Source organism: Euprymna scolopes, chromosome 24 (genome assembly GCF_053919585.1).
Source record: "Euprymna scolopes isolate OS-2025 chromosome 24, ASM5391958v1, whole genome shotgun sequence".
NCBI classification, from domain to species: domain Eukaryota; kingdom Metazoa; phylum Mollusca; class Cephalopoda; order Sepiida; family Sepiolidae; genus Euprymna; species Euprymna scolopes.
In genome coordinates, this window is record NC_136505.1 from 8,901,735 (window position 1) to 8,926,653 (window position 24,919).

The following is a 24,919-nucleotide window of genomic DNA, read 5'->3' on the forward strand; positions in this document are numbered from 1 at the left end:
CTTGGTTGACCATAGCTAAGGTTATTAACTTACAGACTCTAAGACAAGAAAACGAAACTCTCAAGTACCCTATGCCATAAAAAGCCAAAAGTTAAGTTAGATGGGGGAGGGGGAAAAGAAAAAAGATGTTTATCATCTTCATAGACCTCACTCATCCTTTTACCGTTTTTGTTTTTTTTGACTCCCACCCAGGTTGTATTTTTAACTTGATAAACGAAATAGAAAAATGTATTTGGTGGAAATGTCACTTTTGAAGGTGGTTCTTGGCCTGAAGACGTAATCCCCCGACGTGGGTGATTACAGAAACATGTATGCACATATGTAGCCATTAATGTTTGTATAAATAAAATTAATATATATATATATATATATATATATATATTACTCAAAACACACACACACATATATATATGTGTGTTGAGTAATATATATATATATATATATATCACATATATGTACATAATATATATTACTGCATGTATATAGAACATTATATATATATATATATATATATATATATATATATATATATATATATATATGCGCAAACAATTTAAAAAAATGTGTTAAAAAACACTTTGAAATGAGTTAAAAACATATTTAATCTGAAAAGGAAACACTAGATGTTTTTAACGCATTCCAAAGTGTTTTTTAACATATTTTATTACTTGTTTGCTCATATTATAAGCTCTATTTCCTATTTGGTTTTATCGAGCTTTTATATCTGGCTGAGATAATTTTACAAATATTAATTCTTTAATATTTATAAATTACTTTAATTTTACCATCTTGGATCATTTTCGTAAATTCAATTGTAATTTTCATTTTATATATATATATATATATATATATATATATATATATATATATATATATATATATATATACTAGCAAAAGTACCCGTCGTTGACTGGGTTCAAGAACAGCCTACATAACATGGACTCTGGTTTATGAAAGTATGATAGGTTATGAAAAGGAAGGGTTGTAAATTTGGGTTGAATTTGGGGGTATCAAAACCAAAGCAAAATATGATGAAAGTAAAAATAAAATAGATAAACCCCATCATTTATTATACCATATCCGTTCACACTGAAACACTTATCATAATATTCTGTGGATCTATATTAAAACACCTTGTTAAACTTTGTGACATATTTCCATTCTATGGAGGTCAGGCGCGAACGAAGACCCCATAATTTTATTATACCATATTTCTTCAAACTGAAACATAATTATCAAAGTATACTTACACAGATAGATATGAAAAGTCTTTATAAAAGTTTGTGCCTATTTCCATTCTATGGAGACCAGGCGCGAACGCAGACCCCCACAATTTTATTATAACATCCCTATTTAAGTTAAAACATATTTATCAAAGTATTCTTATGTACATCTATATCAAAAACACTTGTAAACGTTTTTTTATTTTTTTTTTTATTTCCATACTTTGTGGACCAGGCGCGAACGCAGACCCCACAATTTTAATGAACACCGTTCTGCCAGATCAAACATACCCATTCCTGTGTCTCGATACATCTTCTATCATTATATGTAATCAGTTTTTTTTAAATATTCAACCAATTAGGAGCCTATTGGTGACCAGACACACACACACACACATTCAGCTTTATATTATAGATATATGTATATATGTGTATATGTGCGTGCGATAAAAAAAAGTATCTTAAATTCTACGCAATTATGCATAATGTAGAAAATATGTATAAATAGAACTGATCGTAATAGTTAAATGAAACCAATCATTCAATAAGAAACCATAAACATATGATTAGTTCGTTTTTCAAATAAATATGCAAATTAGTCAACCTTTATGACGTCGCGCATATCCATGACTGTATATTAAGAAGTTCGTTTTAATAAGTTTTGGCTTTTAATATAAAAGTTAGTGCGACAAAATTTCAACTTATACACACATATATATATTATATATATATAAATCCGTAACCCTGTCTGTTTGTTTGTTTGTTCACAATTTGATTAATATATACAAAACTTCCTGCTGAAAACGGTTATCTATATAAATTTTATTTACTATAAGATTTTCTATATAAATAAATAGCATCGCGATCAATATATATACACTATATTGAAGGCAATGTACATAATAGAACTAATCTAATTTGCATATTATATTAAAGAAAATCTTTTTAAATAATTCGTTCAATTAAAATTACTGATTATAGTAATGTCATTGATGTAATTGTTCTATTTAAGAGTATTATTTAAAGTTAATTTATTTAAATTATTTTAATTCAAGTTATTTTGAATTATTTGCTAAACTGGCACATTTTAAGTAATTTTCACTATTTCACTTCCGGTTATGAACGGATATAGTTTTTAACCAAATCGAGAGATATGGTGATAAAATGATTTGTTTTAATTATTTATTTTCTATAAATGTAAAAGTTACAAATATTGATAAAAAAAATAAATAATTAGGCTAAGGATGATTTTCTTTTTCGACGAAATATTTTAAATCGTTAGCCCTCTATTAAAGTCTCGGCTAAAGATGTCGATTGATTGTAAGGTGTTAGCACGTTTACCAAAAGGTTAAAATTTATTTTCTACGGACGATTTTAAAATCATTTTTCAACTATTCACTTGACTGTCTGAATTTTATTATCGTTTCCATAATACTTTGAAAAAGAAACAAGGTAAAGCAATGCTTTTTATATCAGATATATTCCTACGCGTTTTTTTTTTTTTTTTTTTTTTTTTCGCTTTTTTTTCTTCGATTTTCTTTTGAGAAAGATCTTATGTTTTCCTGTCTGGGTAATTGATTCAGTTGATAATATATATTTGTGTGGGGGAGTTTCGACGTAATTATGGGTTTTTTTCGGGGGGAGGGGGTGTCGCTTTATGTCTCAGCTTCACTCAAAGAAAAATAATTGCAGAAGTACAAAAATGCGGGTGTTTTTATCTGTTTAGTACTTCTGCAGTTTACGAACCGTGCTATTTTTTAGATATGATTTACAAGTGTAATTCAATTTTTGCCGTATCTTTTGTTTATTAAATTTTTATGTGAAAGTACTTCCTTTATTAAAAATGGGTACTTTTTATATACACAACCAAGCATAGTTTATCCGCAAAAATCCTAATTTACATTTTTGGGAGCAACACAAACTGAAAACGGACCTGTACAGTTTTTTTTTCTACGTAATGTAGAACTTTCGTTTACATTTTTACCAGTGGCATCTTTTTCACATTTTTGACATCATCACTACTAATTTACCCCTATTTAATCTAATATATATATATAAATAGTATTTTTTTTTTTTACATTTTTATGCTCAGCCAAACACACGCATCCGAGAGCTACAGATAAAAAATTGTAAATATACTGAATTGTTATTTTTCAGAGCTCACCCCATTGGTGGAACTCCTCCTTTACGAAGAACCATCAGCAAAGTAGATTTACGAATCTTCTCCGACTTCTATCTACTATGAAGCGCAACAGAAGTAATAGTATTTCTACAACACCACATGCTCAAAGTATGAGACTTCGCCGTCAGTCTGAGACCTCCACTGAAAGAGAAGAACGATTCTCATTGCAAAGGCAAAGGCAGAGAGAGTCACGCCAAGCTGAGACCTCCACCGAAAGAGAAGATCGACTCTCAATGCAAAGACAAACGCAGAGAGAGTTACGCCAACATTAATCCTTAGTTAACAGTCAAAGAAGACATGAACAGGATAGATTGTACCATGTTATTGCAAGACAAAACCAGTCCCAGGAAGAAAGAGAATTGCAGCTGAGTTTTTACAGAAGCATATATCAAAATCTAAGACAACATGAACTTCAGAATGCTAAATGCACTGCATTACTCTATCCCAATAATGACTCATGGGACAAGGCTGCACTAGGACAAATGTGTAAGGTATGTCAGTGTGGTGCAAAAAGAATTTAAAGGAGAATCACCAGGACTTTGTTGCAGAAATGGAAAAGTTACACCGCATCCACTTCCATCTCTACCTGAAGTGCTTCATGATCTATTTACTGGGCAAACTTCACTTAGCAAACACTTTTTGTCAAGGATTAGGGAATATAACAATCTCTTTGCCATGGCCAGCTTTGGTCACACAGATGCATCTGTTCACGGTTGGAATCCATCTGTAAAGATCCAAGGTCAAATCTATCATCAACTGGGATCACTGCTACCACCTGAAGATGGAAGAGCAAGATATATCCAAGTGTACTTTTTAGATAGTTATGAAGATCAATTGAGAACGAGAGCTCAGCAACACTTGAATGCTGAGATCCTAGAAACAATTACAGTCTTTTTAAATGAAAATAACCATCATATAAAGACATTAAAGACAGCACTAGAGCAAGTACAACAAGGAAATATTAATAACAAGAAAATTGTAATTCTGGAAAAAAAAAGTGCCCCCCGGGAGAATCTGTCCGACGTTTTAATGCACCAACCAGGGTTGAAGTTGCAATTTTAATGTACAAATGAGCCCACAGAAAACAGAGATATTGTTCTACAGTTGAAACAAGGTGGATTGAAGAGAATTTCAGAGTTACATCGTGCCTATGATCCATTGATGTATCCTATATTTTTTCCATATGGAACAGATGGCTACCACATATATTTGCAAGGGAGAAATGGTTGCAAAATAACGCAATTGCAGTTTTACTCTTTCCATATTATGTGCAGAGGAGGTAATTATCTCTTCCTTGGAAGGCGGCTCTCCCAGCAATTCTTGGTAGATGCATACTGCAAAATAGAAACTGAAAGATTACAGTTTTTGAGAAGAGAACAGCAAAGACTGCTTGCTGACAATTACTCAAATTTACGTGATAGTTTGCTTGCTGGTGATGGTGATCCAAATCAATTAGGTCGGCGAATTTTGCTTCCTGCGACCTATATCGGTGGTCCTCGATATCTTCACGAAAAACGGTCAGATGCAATGGCCTTTGTGAGACATTAAGGCAGAGCAGATTATTTCATCACTATGACATGTAATCCACACTGGCCAGAAATTGTTGAAAATTTGGCTGCTGGACAGGAAAGTCATGATCGACCAGATATTGTTGCCAGAGTGTTTAGATTGAAAGTTAAAAAAATTCATGGAAAATATGAAAAAGGGAATTTTTGGTAATTTGCAAGCATGGTTGTATACCGTTGAGTATCAAAAAAGAGGTTTACCTCATGCACACTTTCTTTTCTGGATATTTCCCGAGCATAAACTCAGAGCAGAAGAATATGATTTAGCAATTTCTGCAGAAATTCCTTCTAGAGACGAAAAAAAAGAACTCAACGATCTGGTCATGAAACACATGATCCATGGCCCATGTGGTCCCCTAAATGAAGCCTCCCCATGTATGAAAGACAAGAAATGTTCCAAAGAATTTCCCAAATCGTTCTTACAATTTACTGAACAGGGTAACGATTCCTATCCTAAATATAGAAGAAGGAAACCGCAAGACGGAGGTCACATTGGCATGATAAAAATGAAGCAAAATGGTCGCCGAGTTGATCAAGAAATCACCAATCAATGGGACGTGCCTTACAATCGATATTTGTTGCGGCGATTCAACTGTCATGTCAATGTTGAAATTTGTTCATCAATTAAATCCATCAAGTATTGCATCAAATATATATCAAAAGGATCAGATCAAGCCGTTTTCCAGTTACAAAATGATGTACAAGCCAATCCTCAAGAATCACAGGTGATTGATGAAATCAGCCAATATCAAAACATGCGATATGTGTCATTATCAGAAGCAGCATGGCGAATTCTTGGCCATCCTACACATGAGCATTTCCCACCAGTTGTCGGTTTGGCAGTCCACCTTGAGAATGGGCAAAGAGTCCTCTTTAATGAGGAAAATGCATTACAGACTGCACTTGGGCTCCCACCTCATACAACTTTGACAGGTTTTTTCCAGCTTTGCAAAGATGATTACTTTGCAAAGACATTAAAGTATGCCGAATTGCCACAATATTATATTTGGAATAAAAGTACAAAGAAATGGAATCGTCGCAAGAAAGGCATTTTGGTGGATGCCGTTGATGAGTATGGCATGGTTTCAAAAGCGCAAGCCATTTGTAGGATTTACACAATAGACCCAAGAGCTGGAGAGTGTTATTTTTTGCGACTTCTACTGAACGAAGTGAGAGGACCAACTTCATTTCATGATCTTAAAATTGTTAATGCCAATATATGATCGATATTCAGAGAAGCTTGCCTTGCCAGAGGTCTTTTGGAAAATGATGACGATTTACAATTAGCCATGGAAGAAGCAAATATTTCACAATCACCTGTAAACATGAGATGCCTATTTGCAATAATCCTGACAGCATGTTCACCATAATCCATCACAGCTGTGGGAAACCTTCAAAGAAGCATTGTCAGATGATTATTTAAAACTACATCGAAGGTGTGTCAATGACCCAGATGCTCCAGTATCTGATTATATTTTCAATCAAGCTTTGTGCTATTTAGAAAACAAAGTCCTAATGATGGGAGGAGTTGCTTTGACAGCATATGGCCTGCCAACACCAGCCCATATTGACCATGAACAGCTTTCTCGTGAGTACAGACGTGAGATAAATTACGATCAGGAGGCGCTGGCATCTAGGGTTAACGACCAATATCAAAACTTAACAGAGGATCAGAGAAATGCTTATGTAGCCTTTTTTGAGATGGTAAATGGTGAAAGACGGGACCATAAAAATATTATGTTCCTTGATGCACCTGGAGGAACAGGGAAGACTTTTTTACAAAATTTAATTTTGGCAAAAATGAAGTCAGAGAAAAACATTGCGCTAGCTACTGCATCAAGTGGGATTGCAGCAACGCTTTTGGAAGGAGGCCGTACTTTGCACAGTACTTTCAAAGTGCCTTTGAATACATCTAGAATGAATGAGCCTACATGCTCTCTTACTCGAAACTCTAATATGGCCAAAGTTATACGAGACACGAAAGCAATAATTGTTGATGAAGCCACAATGGCTCATAAAACTGTTTTCGAAGCAATTGATCGAACATTGCAGGATATTATGGGTGTCAAAAAGCCAATGGGCGGTATACCAACTTTATTATCGGGGGATTTCCGTCAAATTCTGCCTATTGTAAAAAATGGAACAAGGGCAAACATTGTTAACGCAAGTTTAAAGCAATCTGACCTTTGGACAAATATCTTTGTAAAACACCTAACAACAAATATGAGGGCTTATCTGACTGGAGATGTAGAATCAGCTTTTCAAGTCTTCTGCTTAGAATTGGCGATGGACGACTTCCTTATATAGAAGTACAAGATACAATTTTAATTCCCGAAGAACTAGGTACATGTGTTGAGAACCTAGATGAGTTGAAAGAAAAAGTGTACCCTGATTTAAATTTGAATGGAAAACATCCGGATTGGCTTGCTGAGCGAGCAATTGTTTCTCCACTAAATTTCAATCTAAACAAATTGAATAATTGACTAATGACTGATTTTCCAGGACAGGAAAAACTTTACAAATCTATTGACACTACTATAGATGAAGATGATGCTGTGAAATATCCTACAGAGTTCTTGAATTCAATTGAGCTTTCTGGAATGCCTTCCCATCTTCTAAAAGTTAAAGTTGGTTGTCCTATCATGATTTTAAGATCATTAGAGCCACCAAAAACAACTAATGGAACAAGATATGTTGTTACTATATTGCATAACAATTTGATTGAAGCAATGATTACATTTGGGGCTTATAAAGGTCAAACTGTACTCATTCCGAGAATTCCACTGATGCCAAGTTGCCCTTTGCTTTTCGGAGGCTGCAGTTTCCAGTGAGGCCCTGCTTTGCTATGAGCATTAATAAGAGTCAAGGGCAAACATTCAAAGTTATCGGAATTGATCTGACAAACCCATGTTTCAGTCACGCCATGTTTTATGTCGCAGTTTCAAGAACAGGAACTTCAAAATCAATCAACATATTAGCTAATAAAAGAAAAACAAGAAATGTCGTTTACCCAGAAGTTTTCGTTTCGAACCTGTAATTACATAAATATTAAAAGAATGCCAATTAGTATTGTGTAATACAAATATATCCGTAGCAAAGCTCGGGTAAATCGGCTAGTGTATATATATATATATATATATATATATATATATATATGTGTGTGTGTGTGTGTGTGTGTGTGTGTGTGTGTGTGTGTGTGTGTGTAAACAGTAATTTTTACTATTATACAGGTGTAACTATTTATTTGTTGTATTTAAATTTACCGGCATTTAGGAGATGCTTTTAGCACACTAGAGAGACTACTATATTTAGACAAGTTGAAGAAAGTTCGGCTTCGGTTGTTGAAATTTCAGTCCTTTCAAGAAAAGTAGATGTAAAATTTGGATCGGCATTAATTGAGGGAGACAGCGTGAAAGCGTTGTAAAAGCGAGAACGATTTGGTGGTGTATGGAGATTGATTGGAATTTTACAAAATGGATTTCGATAACTGTTAGAATAAGTCCCATTCGATAAGAAAAAAGCGGAAAAAAGATATAAGATAGAGAAAGAGAATATAACAGTATTTAGAGATTAAAGAGAAAATCTGTTTCTTTCTCACTCTATCTTTCTCTCTTTTTTCTTTTCTCTCTCTCCCTCTCCCCCTCTTACTCTCTCTCTCTCTCTCTCTCTCTCTCTCTCTCTCTCTCTCTGTATATATGTATAAATATATAGAGAGAGACACAAAGAGAGAGAGACAGAGAGAGAGAGAGAGAGTAACTGGACATCTATTTTACTATTCTCCATCCCCATCCCTTCATTCTCACCAATCTTCCTCTCCCAAATTCCTCTTCTTTTTCCCCACTTATCTCCTTTATAGATCTGAACTTATTAGCCTAATGTTAAAATCTCCCATTTCCCTAACCTCGACCTTGTTTATCGTCTTACTTTCTGCCGTTATTTTTGCACCATTCATCATTTTATGATTTGACTTGGCCATGGAAGCACCGTTTTGCCAATGTTACAAAATTCTATATCAAGCTATTTTTTTTATTTCTTTTCTATTTGAAGCCTATATCCTCAATTGAAGTCATCACGCGCTTCTCTACGCTTTAACATCCATCTTCTATGGAATGGATTTTACTGCCCACTCTTCAACACAAAACTCATCTACAAGAATACGCCACTTTTCTTTATCCTTAGATATTTTTAAAGAGACCCCAAAGAACACCTTTTTGAATCCCTTATTGGATCTACCCAATACGAATCTTACCCTGGATTTCTGTAACACTAATTATTGGACATTGCTGAGTATTTTTATTTTCCTATCAATTTTTACTTTCCCGCAAAAACTTTTGGAATTACCGTTTTCAAAAATTAGATTGTTATCTTTATATGCCTTTTGCCGACGTTTTTTTTATCATATGAGGAAAAGAGCCTATCTGTGAAACTCCATGGAATAAGAAATTTTTCTCACTTTTCTCGTATTCATTATTGTGAATCGTATTCTACAATATCGTGACTATTACTTATATGTATATATGTATATGTGTGTGTGTGTGTGTGTGTGTGTGTGTGTGTGTGTGTGTGTGTGTGTGTGTGTGTGTGTGTGTGTGTGTGTGTCGTGCCTGCAAGGTAAAAAAAAACATATTGCCGGGCGGAGGGTTTAGTCACATATGATTTAAGATACACCAAATACCATAAGTTGTTAAGATTTCCTTAAAAAGTTGGCCATATTTTGAATTTTTGGAAGAATAAAACAATTATCTTCATCTATGAAATGTAAACAGGGAAATAAAATCACATAGCTTGAAGGGAAATAACTCATAGGTAAAATAAATACTTATTTCTGTTTTATAACCGCCGCTGAACTTGGTTATAATAATCATTAAAAAGAAATTAAACTCAATGTAAATTAAATTAAAAATAAATGAAATCAATCAACTTTATATAATGCTAGCATGGGTGCCCGGCGTTGCCCGAGTATTTGAGGGTGTATGCGGAGCAAAGATAAAAAACAAAACAAAAAGACAAAAAAACGGTCAATTTTTAACTTTGACCTTTATTTTGAACCCTTAAAATTTATTGTTTTGAGCTAAAATTAAGTTATTAAGTTAGATCCATGTCCAAGGAACCTATATCTAAAATTTCAAGTGTTTGGACTTCAAATTGTCGAAGGAGTTTGTTAGTGTTCTCAAAGGTCAAATTGTTGAATTTTTACCCCTTAATAGCCAAACATCTGGCTGAAAACCGATCACATAGATTTTCCCAAATCTCAGTACCCTGTATATCAAATTTCCAGTCTGTAGACTAAAAATTGATAGAGTAACTGCGTAGGGAAATGTACACAGACACACACATACAGATATACAGACAGACACACAGATACGTTCACTTTTATAGATATAGATAGATAGACTAGCATTTCAACCCGGCGTTGCCCGGGTGTTTGGAGGTGTATGTTGAGCAAAAAAAAGGGTTAATTATTTTAACTTTGACCCCTATTATGTCCCCTTAAAATTTATTGTTTTGGTCTCAAATCAAGTTATTACGTTAGATCCTTGTTTAAGCAACCTATATCTAGAATTTCAAGTGTGCACACCCAAAATTGTCGGAGGAGTTTGGTAGAGTTCTCAAAAGACAAATCGTTGAACTTTGACCCCTTAACAGCGAAATTTCTGGCCGAAAACCGATCACATAGATTTTCCCACATCTCAGTACACTGTATATCAAATTTCGAGTCTGTAGACTAAAAATTGACAGAGTTATTGTGTAGGGAAATGTACACAGACAGACAGATACACAAACAGACACACAGACACGTTTACTTTTATAGATATACTAGCATTACGGTCCGACGGTGCCCGGGTGTTTGGAGGTGTATGCTGAGCAAAAAGAAAACGGTCAATTTTTTAGCTTTGACCCCTATTATGACTCCTTAACGTTAATTGTTTTGAGCTCAAATAGAGTTATTAAGTTAGATCAATGTCCAAGAAACCTATGTCTAAAATTTCAAGTGTTTAGACTCTAAATTGTCGGAAGAGTTTGGTAGAGTTTTCAAAGGTCAAATCGTTGATTTTTGACCCCTTAACAGCCAAATTTCTGGCCGAAAACCGATCACATTTTCCGCAATCTCAGTACCTTGTATATCAAATTTCGAGTCTGTAGACTAAAAATTGACAGAGTTATTGAATAGGGAAATGTACACAGACACACAGACAGACAGACACACATACAGACACGTTCACTTTTATAGATATACTATCATGGGTGCCCGGCATTGCCCGAGTATTTGATGATGTATATGAAGAAAAAAAAAGTGGTCAATTTTTTAAACTTTGACCCCTATTATGACCCCTTAAAATTTATTGTTTTGGGCTCAAATCGAGTTATTAAGTTAGATCCATGGCCAATGAACTTATATCTAAAATTTCAAGTGTTTATACTTCAAATTGTCGCAGGAGTTTGGTAGTGTTCTCAAAGGTCAAATCGTTAAACTTTGATCCTTTAATCGCCTAATTTCTGGCCGAAACTCGATCACATAGATTTTCCCAAATCTCAGTATCCTGTATATGAAATTTTGAGTCTGTAGACTTAAAATTGACAGAGTTATTGCGTAGGGAAATGTACACACAGATACGCAGATAAACAGACAGACAGACAGACAATTTCACTTTTATAGATATAGAGATTTCTAAAACAATTCTAGAACTAATTTTCATTAAAAATTTAGAGCTAAATATTAAAACAGATTTTCTTTAATATAATACGCAAATAAGGTAACCGCTTCAATATTGATTCCTTTTGAATAAATCTATCTATCTATATATCTATAAAAGTGAAAGTGTCTGTCTGTGTGAATATGTGTCTGTACAATTCCCTACGCAATAACTCTATCAATTTTAGATCTACACACTTGAAATTTTAGATATAGGTTCCTTGGACATGGAGCTAACTTAATAACTTAATTTGAGCCCAAAACAAAAAAATTTAAGGGGTCATAATAGGGGTCAAAGTTTAAAAAGATTGACCGCTTTTTTTTTTTTTTTTTGCTCAACATACACCTCCGAATACCCGGACAACGCCGGACACTCAGGCTGAAATGCTAGTACTATATAAAGAAACAAACGTATATGAAAGTATGTGAAAGTTTGTGAAACAGTGAACCTTAATCAAACAGTGAGCAAACAAAATTAAAACTTTATTATAATAGACTACCTGATAGCCCGGCGTTGCCCGATCATACAATATGCTTAAACATGATATTTTAATTTATGCAGAATACGTACGTTTTATTATAAACGACTTTATTATATTAGATGATTCTGAGCATCCATACAGAAACTGATATATGTGTATGCGAGTATTATGTTTTTATAAACAGTTAACTTTTTGTAAGTAAAAAAAATATACTCCAACTGAGATCGAAACCAAAACCCAAAGACAGTAAGTCAAGCACGATAACCATTATGTCTGCTTGCCACGACTTTAAAAAGTGTTTTCAAATCTACTAATTTTTAACATGAGAAATCTGTCATGATTAACGCATGCACATTCGTGAAACAATTAACAAACATATAGAAATCCGATGACCCTACGTAACAATTTTTCAATTTTGCCCTTTTTATGAAAACCAATGAAAAAGCATTCTACATTTCTTAATACTCTATAAAGGTAAGTTCAAATCTGTAGATAAAAATTCGTTGAGTATTGTGATTGAAAGTTTCCCCTCCCCTGCACACATTCTCACTTTTATAGCTATATATATATGTGTGTGTGTGTGTGTGTGTGTGTGTGTGTGTGTGTAGCCATCTACATACAGTACTGTTTCGCTGTATCACAGCTCATTAGTGCGGCTAGACAGGAAACTACCTTAAGCCAGGGTGCAAACACGACCGCCCAAACGACAGCCAAGGCTTCTCACCACTACGTTAATCGGCTGCTGCTATATATATATATATATGGTCTTAACTGAAACAAGTAATTTTCTGAACAATTTTCCCTATTAGTCGGACCGTTCCAATTACAACTACAATATATGGTCTTAGAAAATTGCTAATTATTATAATTAGGGTTCCATCAAGTAAGTGGTTTACCTAAGCGGTTAGTGAATGTTTATGTATTGAACATTTGAAGAGTTCATTAATGAGCACTGGGCCAGTGGTTAGAACTGCTGACTATCAACGCGATGGCTGGGGATAGGTGCTAGTCTAGCTGCTCTGAGGAGTTGTGATACGACGAAACAGTACTGTATGTGGATGACTATATATATATATATATATATATATATATATATATATATATATAGTTATATAATATTTACAGTGCATTTATATAATGTTGAACACACACAGACACACACATTCACAAGCACACACACACACACACATATATATATATATATATATATATATATATATATATATATATATATATATATATACTAGCAGTTCAGCCCGGATTTGCTCGGGCCCTATAACTTCATAACTTTATGTATATATATTAAATGTTTGGGCCCAAAATTGGCGGAGGAGTTTCGTAGAGTCTTTAAAGATCAACTCTTTCAGCTTTGACTTCTTGGCAGCCAAATTTTCGCTCAAAAACTGATTAAAAAGCTTGCTGCATGTCTAAATACCCTTTATGTATAATTTCAAATGTTTAGACCCAAAATTGGCAAAATGGTTTGCTAGAGACCGCAAGTTTGACTTTTGATTGAATTTTTACCGCTTGACAGCCAAATTTCTGCCCGAAAACCGATTAAAAATATTTCCCCAAATCTCAATACCCCTTAAAGTCAAATCTCGAGTCTGTAAACTTAAAATTGACGGAGTTGTTTGGTTGGGAAATGTACACACACAGACACACACACATACAGACAATTTCACTTTTATAGATAGATTATATTTGACCCAATGTATAGCAATGGTGTTAAAAGTTTTAAAAACATGACTTGCGCGACCACCAAGAATCGAAACCAAAACGTTTAGCTTACGATTCAATTTTCCTTTGGCGTTAATGCCTTATGTTTGCTGCAAGGCTAAAAATTAAAACATGAACGAATAGCTATTGCGTTACGCATGCATATTCGTAATGCCGTCGTTTTACTGTCACCTGGCAAATATCATTTTTACACTTTTGCGCCGATTTTCTATGGCTAAAACCCAAATATAAACATTCGCATGTGTTCGAATACCCTACATATTGTTTCATGTATTTAGATCAAAAACTAGCAGAGGGGTTTGGTAATCAAAATATTTTAATAAATACTAGACTACCCGTGACCCATTGGGTCAGTATGTTATATTAGCTATGGAATTAATGTACGAGCGTGACACTTGTGACATAAAGAAAATAGTTTTTTGTGACATAACAGAAACATTTCTATGAAAGAATATTAAAATGAAAAAATATGAATTTCTATGAGTTGTTCTGTTTATAATTGTTTATTTTTGAAAAATGGTTCGCCATACTTATAGGTAAATGTGCACTGAACAGATACCATAATACATCGTTAAATTTAAATTTTGCTATATCTTTTTTAAATGAAATTGTTAGTTGAAAGTACAGAATAGTTTAAAACACATTCTCCCCATGTAAGAATGGCTTTTTAAATAGAAAATGAAAATAAAATGTAACTTTTTTCATTTATTTCAAGCAAACATTCATGACCCATTGGGTCAAATATTTAATTTATGTGTTAATAATAAGGTCAATGAAACTAATTAACACAATGCAGAAATGAGCGATGTAAAAAATAAAGCAGAAAGTATTAATAATCAAAACAATTGGGACCGTACACAGTAAAACAATACGTTTTATTGTCGAGTTGATTATTTACGTTGTTATGGGTTTATGTTTATGTACACATGCGCAACCGGAAGTTGTAAACCGGATATTGGGTTACTACACCCGTTATAAGGTCATTTGAGTTTTATAATTATATACTTATATATATATATATATATATATATATATATATATATATACGAATATATAAATATATACAGAAAGAGATTTGTGTTCTCTATAACCTTTTTACGCAAATATTACGCAATTATAAATCATGTAGAATATCTGCATGAATATAATGACACGTAATAGTTAACTAAAGATGATCATTCCATAAGGAACCCGAAAAAACTAATAGGGAATTAATTAAAATGAATGCTTAAGAAATATGCAAATTTGCTAGATCTTTTGCAGATGAATGCAATTTCACGAACCATATATAAGATAGTTGTACTTTCTTTTTAAATAAATTGAAAAAAGGGTTGTTAATCTGAATATCAATACACAAGAAAAACAAATTTATAGGAGTATGAGTATATATATGATTTGTTTTGTCAATCTTTACCATTCAATGAAACACGTGTAATACTTACCATACAACCAATTAAATAATAGTAATGTTATATAACTATGTACAGCATAATCACGTTGACATACTGGTTCCCGTTAGATCACAGAAGTTAAGCGACGTTGAGCCTGGCCAATATCAAAATATTGAGCCTGACTATTTGGTAATACCAGGTGCTGGATGTGCTTGCAGCCTGGCGAGTGATGGGCGCCGCCAAGTTATTCTACGCACGACATGTTGCATGAAATACTACAGCGCCCCTCCACGACCTTGAAGGGTCAAGAGACTCATCCATCCATATTAATATACTTGTGGTATTGGAATCGTTTATTAACGATATATTTTTTTGATTTATTTTACTTCAGTCAAGGTTCTCAGAAATCAAGGGGCCCACAACCAGGGGCTAACACTTGAACTCTGTATGAGATACATAGATATTCGAATGTTCCATTAAATTTCATTATTTCTCAAACACTGAGTTAGTAAAGAAATTGAGAACATAATTTACCTCTACCCAATTAACCATTTTCATATGTTGTAGTATATCTTTCGTTTTGGTCACTTGGTCTAACTAGATTCAAGAACAAGAATTTATCTCATCTGGTGGAGTATCCAGTTTCATGCTATTACTTGGAGAAAATTCGCTATTCCTCGTAAAAGCTAATGTGTGTTAGCCATAGAAAGAAGATCTTATTTGGGCTGCGAATACTATGTGGTTTTGAATATTTTGTAAGGGTTTACTTGCAAGGAAAAGTATCCTCATGCCAGGTTGTCCTAACAAACCTACGTACAGAGAGGTCTTAGACACTCGAAGATAGTTTCTATTAGGCATTCAAGTTCTCTCCAGTAGGCATTAAATACATATATGTGTGTGCGTGTGTGCGTGTGTGCATAAAGATGTTTTAAAAACGCCTTCTTTTGCAGTATTAGGAACTTAATCAGAAAGGAAGTAGTCTTGCAATAATGCCTTCCACAGGTGAGAATCTCTTGCAAAGAAGCTCCATCTATGAAAATTCTGTATGACGCTAGGCACATGGAAGAAGAGAAAATATATTTTCGTGATGATATCAATACAAATTCTTATCGTGAATAACTTACAACAGGAAACAAAAAATTCAAGCTCAGCCGAGTATCTTTCTTGGAAATAAGGATAGATTAAAAAGAAAATAACGATGAGTCTTATGTGAGAAAGGGGCACCGGGAGTTGTACCGATCACCCCCACTAGATTTCGTAGTCGATTTTGTATTGTGTTAAGACAAGAAAGAGCACAGAATGCAGCACTTCGTTACCCGTGAAACTAGTCTTGCATATAAGGATTTACGTGGCGTTTGTATCAAAAGAGGAATAGATCTGGAGTCAGGTAATTTATGGTTTGTGGGGAATTATGAAAATATTACGTAAAAGAAGCGATGCTTTTTAATGTGACGATTTTTCTCTTTTTTTTTTTTTTGGTGTATTGTATCGCAGACTAGTGTTATGAATTGCTACGCGTAAGGGATCATAATGTGGGCTATTTTTAGTTTTATGCAAAAGCGACAGATAAGAGAGTAGATATATGTAATTCGAAATGTGTCATTTCTTAATGGAACGATAAAATCAGTTCAAACTGATGATGTGGCATTATTTTTTTTAATAAATGGCGAAGTCAATTCATGCAAAAAAATTTTTTTTTTACTCCCATTCACCCCAAACAAGGCATATCGCCACTTGGACGTCAAGGGCTACTATTTGGGACCATGTCTAGAACTAGGAAAGATTAACGAGATGTTGGTTTGCGTTACCTTTAAACTTATGCATATCAGTACAGTCAGGGAGACAGGTAGCATTTTTTTTTATTACATTTTCACCCCAAACAAGGCACATTGCCACTTTGGTGTAGGGGGCTACTATAAGGAGCAGCAACTACTGCCGCACTATGCAGGGATTTGGGCAGCAAGATGTCGGTTCACGTTACACTTGAACTTCTGCATGTCAGTACACTTGGGAAAGCAGGGACCTGGAATGGAATTCCAGAGTCTAGCGGTTCTGGGGAAGGAACTACTGGAGTAAAAAGCTCTCTTGCATCTAGGGATGGTGAAGGGATGGGATTTAGCTGCTTGTCGGGTTTGTCGGGGTTATTTACATCGTGGGGGCACAAGTGTCTGCAGTTCGTCAGAGCATTCACCATTATAATACTTGTAGAACAGGCAGAGGGATGCACCGCTTCGTTGATGGGACAGAGACTGAAGCTTAGATGCCAGTTCAGGGCCTATCAGATTGGCGACTCTCTTTTGAACCTTGTCTAGGAGCGAGAGACTAGCAGCAGATGCAGCAGCCCAAATGTGACAGCAATACTCCATACATGTGTGAATCTGGTCTTATAGAGGTACAGGATACTTTCAGGTGTCAGTAGTTTTCTAGCACGGTAGAGAGAACCTACCTTCTTCGCAGCGGCCCTGGCAATGTTTTCAATGTAATTGTTCCAACTCGTGTTTCCTGTGAACATTAGGCCAAGCAGTTTGAAAGATGTACTCTCAGACAGGGAGTCACTGGCCATTGCTATTATTGACAGAGAAGGTTTCTTGTAATTATTGAAGGAAACTAGTTTAGTCTTGGCAGCATTGAATGTGACCATCCATTTTTGTCCCCATTCAACTACAGATCGGAGGTCATCCTCTAGCGTTTTTGCCATTTTTTTAGTTATGTGTTCATTTGTTTTCCTGTCATGCCTGTTATAGAGTATGGTGTCATCAACATATATACCCATCACAGAGGCAGTTTTGTCGGGGAGGTCATTAATAAATATTAGGAACAATAGAGGTCCAAGGATAGACCTCTGAGGCACTCCCGCATTTATATCATATTGTTTAGATGTACGACCGTCGAGGACAACCTGGATTTTTCTCTTATTTAAGAAGGATTTAATTATGTTAAGTATTCTACCAATGATACCGTATCATTTAATTTTCCTGAGGAGACCCTCATGCCATACCCTGTCAAAAGCCTTAGATATATCTAGAGCTACCGTTCTACCCTCTCCCGCTTTGTCCAGTGAATGGTATATACGTTCAGAGGTTACAGTGAGGATGTCTGCGGTGGAACAGGCTTGTTTAAATCCACATTATTTGTCAGTCAGAAGTTTAGCATCTGTAAGGTGACGGACTAGAGCATGGTTAATTATGGTCTCAAATATTTTGGCGAAAAGTAGGAGGAAGCTAATGGGGCGATAACTTGATGGATCAGTTCTTTCGCCAGAATTCTTTAATATTGCTACTACAGAAGCAGTTTTCCAACAGTCCGAAAAGCATGATTCATTAAGGCATTTGTTGTAGAGTTTGGAGAGAACTGGAGCTACTTCGGCTGAGCACTTTTTTAATAGCACAGCTGGGATGAGATCAGGTCCACATGCTTTTGAGGTGTCAAGGTTTTTTATGATAGCATGTACCTGAGCAGGGGTGATTTTTAGATCGTCTAGCGTGGCGTCTGTCCGCAAAGGAAAGTCAGGTAGGGGGTGGTTGGAAGAGTCCAGTGTGGAGTTCGAGGCAAACCGGCTGGCAAGCATATTAGCCTTGTCGGTTGCTTAGCAAACAACCTCGTGATTGTTGGTTAGTGGGGGAATTGTTGATTGCCCATTATTTACTACACTGTTGTAGATTTTCCAGAAGTCACGATTTCCTAATTTTTGTGCTTCGATGCGTTTTTTAGTGGTTTCAGTAAATTCTCTCTTAGCTGTCGCTATTTCTTTCTTAACGTTATTTCTAGCTTCTATATACTTCTGTCTGTTTGAACTGGACTTATGTCGGTTTAATCTGCGGTATGCATGCTGCCTTTGAGCAATGGCAGTTACGCAGGTCGAAGTAAACCATTGGGGAGAGTGGGGCTTGCTATAAAATTTCCGCATAGGAACATGTGCTTCAATTGCTGTTTTGAACCATTCAGTTGTCTCATTTGCGCACTGTTCAGCAGGAAGAGAAAAAATAATTCCCCATGAAAGGGAATTCCAAAGTCTAGTTGTTCTATGGAAGAAGCTATTAGAGTAGAAATCATTAAAACAGTGAAGGGGTGTGATTTTGTTGCTAATCGGGTTTGTCAGGGACATGTATGTTGAGGGACACAAGTGCAACGAGTTTATCAGTACACATTCTATTCAAATATTTTTAAAACAGGCGCAGGAATGCAATATTGTGGCGATGGGACAGGGATTGAAGTCTAGATGACAATTAGATTGAAGATCCTTTTTTGGGCCCTATGCAAGAGGGAGAGAATAGTGGTAGATGCACCAACCCATGTGTGGCAACAATACTTTATGCATGGGCGAATGGTGGCGTTGTAGAGGAAGAAGACACTCTCGAGTGTGATTAGTTGTTTAGCACGATAGAGGTCGTCCACCTTCTTTGCAGCAGACTTTGCAATGTCCTCAATGTATGTGTTCTTGTGTATTTAGACGAAATGCTCCGTTAAACTGATGTGGCCCTTTTTCTTCTGCAGAAAAAGCTAATAAAGAGTCTCGTCCCACACTCAACACATCCTTATTTCTTTCTTTTTTTTAATTGGGAGTCACCACTTATCAAGGCTCGAAGGCCACTCGAGGATATGGGTTAATGAATGCAAGTTAATAGTTTAGTAATTGTTAATAGTGCAAGCGAGGTAAGTTTTGATTATTTATTTGATGACTCAACAAGAACTTGTTTAAATTTTATTCGAAGGCTACTACGTTGTATTTAACTGGGAAGCAGGCGAGCGGAACAGTGTTTCACGGACGGGCGGTTCTGTGAGAAAAGCTTTGTTCGTAACATTTGCGTTTAGATTTAGGCTAAGACAGAGTGAGGGAAATGGTATATAGTGGTTGTAGCTAATCGAGTGTCTTTTATGAAAGTTTGGCGAGGGGGAACCATAGATTGGAGTTCAGTTTCTATCATAATTAGTGAAACTGGGCATCATTATTATTTCTGTTCATATAAGTTCACATCACTTGTGTCTGCGCGTATTTCACACCGAAGATGTGATGAGATGAGGCTTAATTATTTGGGATCATTAAAAGAAAAGTATTATTCAGCAGCAGGAAAGAAAGGAAAATAGTCAACCGTACTTTAAAAATAATAAAACGGAGGTCAAATGATTCAATTAAGGCATTGTCAAGAAACTAATAGGACATTTTTTTCTTATTGGAAAGAGTTCACCACCAATCATTTCCTCGGCATAAATTCTCAATATAATAAGCATTGACAGTCCAGCAATATGATTTCGTCCTTGAAAATAGGATCCTTATAAACTATTCCATATTAAGCATTGTGGTTCGTGTTTAGTAATATGGTCGCGCTGTAGAGAATTATTTATACCGAGTTCAAATACCCGCAGATTTGTGTTGTAGTCCAATATGTTTAATTCTGTTTTAAGTGGCATTTCCAATCGATTTTATCGATTACATTTTTAATCCTACTGACATTTTTATTGGTGACATTATAAGAATCTAAGAAAATATGCAATACATTATTTTAAATTAATTTGGTTTTCTTATTAAATTCTATTTTTAAAAAAAATATTTCCAGTCGAATGATCGATTATGTATTTAATTCTATCAATATTTTTATTAATAACATTATCGATGAGCTAGGGGAATACACTATATGTCTATAATAGAAGGGCAGCAAAATGTATTTGTATTATCAGTTTTCCACTATTTATTTCTATAAAAGTAAATAAGAGATCCTGCTTTAACATAATAGTATAAATAAAAGTGAGGTGAAATTCATGCTAATAAACACAAAACGTTCTCAAAGGAGGAAATCACATTTTAACTAAAGAACATAGTAATACCAATACATAAGGTATACATAATGAATGAGTAAAAGATTTTATTCAAAGAATCCGATGATCAGATTTAATCAGATTTAAGGTCTTCCACTACAACACTATAAATGAAGAAGAAGAAGTGTCACCACACTGGATAAGAATACAGATGGAAATGTTACAGAAGAAAACATAAATTACTTCAAAATGTACAAAATAAACACAAACATATGCTCACCACAGATATAATCATTAAAAAACTTTGAATTAGACACAAAAATCACAAACCTGACTTCAATAATAAACCTAGTATTAGATCAATTGCACCATATGTTTCTGATGTATATAATAGTAGTAAAATTAATATTGTACAGAATTATACCCCCTTTAAAATCTAAAATGCAACATAACATTTGAATTTCTTCTGGAGAGGTGATAGATTGGTTCCAGAAAATTCCCCAATACGAAAGCAGTAAATTCATTATGGTTGATATGATTCATATTATCCATCTATAACTCTTGAACTATTTTAGAAAGCACTAAAATTAGCGAAAAGTGGAACAGGTATTACTAAATAAGAGATTTAGATTATAAAATTAGCGAGAAAACCTTTAATTAGATATGATAATGGATTATATATAAGGAGGGATGGAGAAAGCAATTTGGATGTTACGATGGGATCTCTGGTTTTTGGCCTGGTGTCTGTACATACTAAACGAGATGTACAAAAAAAAAATACCGGGCTTAAATGTAGGGCTGTATAGAGATGACGCCTTATTTGTAGTTAATTCAAGCGATAAATTATAGAAAAAAAACTTGAAAGAAAAAAATCTATTTTAATGAACATAAATTAGAAATAACAATAAACTGCAATTGTAAAATAGTGAGTTTTAGATATAACTCTAAATCTTAACAACAATAATCATGAACCGTATCACAAACCGAACCAAACACTATTCTATATAGATTATAAATATAATCATCCTAAGTGTATGAAAAAAGCTATTATCCCCAGTATAAATAGAATATAGAATAAGGGTTAGGGAAATAGGAAAATAAGAATAAATAGGCATTGTTTGATATATTGCGATTAACTCTTATAATTGTAGCTTCTAGAATGTATTCACGGTTTAAAGGATTTCATTTGGGAAAACGTTGTTGACAAACCACAGTGTTGTTGTTGTTGTTGTTGTTGTTGTTGTTGTTGTTGTTGTTGTTGTTGTTGTTTTATTTTGGTAGAAGAGGGGAAGGAAAATACAAGAGTTTATAAACTAAACGTAAGAAATGATAAAAGCCAAACAGATTAGAAACGCTAACAAAAACAAAGAGAAAGGAAAGAAAGGAAAATAGAACAATGGTCAACAGCAATACTTTTAAAAAGAAAGAAAAAATGATGAAAGCATCATTTGTTCTTTCTTTTTAAAAGTATTGCTGTTGACCATTGTTCTATTTTCCTTTCTTTCCTTTCTAAAAAAGTAAATAAGTAAAAAAAGAAAGAAATTCAAAAGGAAAATTAATGAAGACGAAACAAAGGAAGGAAAAATGCCAATCTGAGAGCAATCTCTCTCCGTTGTAAAAGATGACATAAAATGAAAGAGGAATATTTACATCATAAGAATTCATCAAATAAGATCCACCCGTTGCGGAGAGGAATTGTAAATGTAAAAATACTGACAATCTGTGAGATTCTAAAACACAGGTGCTCTCCAGAAAGTGACGCAAATATATCTGGTATTTTTGTACTGAGAGCAAAACTAAAATGAAAAATAAAACAGCTTTTTTATTTCGTTCTTCGATATTTTAAAACTTGTCTATATTATACTGAATGCCAGTGTACAAATTTGTTTTTGTGAAGTTATCAAAGTCAGACCTAAATAACAACCCATCTGACACATCAACATTTTTCGCTTTCTTCTTCAAATATGTTATTGGCATTCGTATCAGATTTTTTTACTGAAAATAATTATTCCAGTCAAGGAAACTTTTCGAGCGGATTTCTTTTCCCTTTATTTTTACACACCGACTTTTATTAAACTTTGAAGAGAAACAACTTCCTATGATTAAATCAGGTTATATATATATATATATATATATATATATATATATATATATATATATATATATATATATAGAGAGAGAGAGAGAGAGAGAGAGAGAGAGAGAGAGAGATATATATATATATATAGATATAGATATATAGATTTGGATCATATTTTATACCCGTATAAGAGCCAAGTACGTCCCCAAAGCAACCTTTCCTACTTTGGCAGGGTTCAAATCCGGCTACAACACCTAGTTGCTGATGTCCTTTTCTTCTTCTTTGGAAGACATTGAGCGCTTATTTCTGCTCCAGCGTTATTTTCATTGCAAGTGCTCAACTGGGCTTCAATCTCTACCCTCCTGCAAAGCATTCACAACAAACACTCGTCTAGTTACTACCATTATTGACAATTTAGGCCATTCTCTATCTGTGCCTCAATTTCATGAATAAAGTTGCTTTGCTAGAACTGCCCGCCTGTAGAACTCTGTGTAACGGGCCTGCTTTTCAGCTGACTACAACCTGGTCGTTTTCAAGTCCAATGTAAATAAGTTCTGTTTGAGCCGTCCGATTATATATATATATATATATATATATTGAAGTAAAAATAAAAACTTACGCGCGTAATGTCTGGCTGTTTGGTTGTACGTATCTGGCGAATATATTGGGGGGACCACAATGGTTAATAGTTGAAGTTCAACTTTGTTGACAACTGAATAAAAAAATTTTTTTTTACTTTTGCTTCTGGTTTCTTGCTTTACTTTTATTGATTTACTAGCAGATGTACTCGGCGTTGCCCGGTATTAAACGCAACGTTAAATTCCTTTTTAAAATGAAGTAAAATAAAACGGAGAGTAACTGAGACGTGTGCATGCGAGTATTGTTTCTTTTTTCTAAACAGTTCATTTCTTGAATGTAAAAAATATACTCGAGCTGAGATCGAAACCAAAACCTTAAGACAACGAGTCAAGTACGCCAAAAAATAAGGCCAGCTTATCACGGTTTTTAAAAAGTGTTCTCACACGTACTTATTCTTAACATAAAGAAGCTGTTATATCAGTGTAATTTGCGATCCCCGGTGATCCACTCGAGCGGAATGAAAAATTGGAGACATTACTTTTGGAACGTCCCCAGATTGATAGGAATAATAAACATCGTGCAGAAATTTTGTGTCGGAGTCACTCGGGATAAAGAAAATTACAGTTATTACGGGAAATACGCTCCATGGTCTTATCAAAACATTTAAATAGTTTTCTTTTATTAGTATTGATACCTGTGACACTAAAAAATTAACAATAAAATAAAAAGCAATCAATTTATAGTGAACTCGTTAGTCAAGTAAGCAGAAGAAAGCAACCAAATTTTAACGATTGTGAAACGTTTCATTCCAAAGATTTCGTCTCTCAAATATATCTTCTCTACAATCAACTTTCAATGGTGACATAACTACTATTGTTGACACACGCATATATATATATATATATATATATATATATATATATATATATTAGTGATGCGACGATTTCAATATTTTTCCTGATTTCGATACCATTATCCATCCCGATTCGTCATAAATCTCTAAATGTTTAACTATAAAGTTACTGTAAAAACATGTGTTAAATGTTCACATATTTTCTCCAACGTAAAAATACACGTTCGGCTGGGTCTATACATTTATTATATTATTATTAATTCTTATTATTATTATTATTATTAATAATTCTTATTATTATTATTATTATTATTATTATCATTATTATTATTATTATCATCATCATCATCATCAATGGAAGGTTTTCTTTTAAACA

The 24,919-nt window shown here is 34.2% G+C and overlaps 1 protein-coding gene across 2 annotated transcripts in view; it reads right to left on the minus strand.

Annotated features, from left to right (window-relative positions):
- The window catches only part of LOC145246578 (uncharacterized), a 146,574-nt gene that overhangs the window by 11,745 nt on the left and 109,910 nt on the right, over positions 1-24,919 (minus strand). The window lies entirely within an intron of this gene.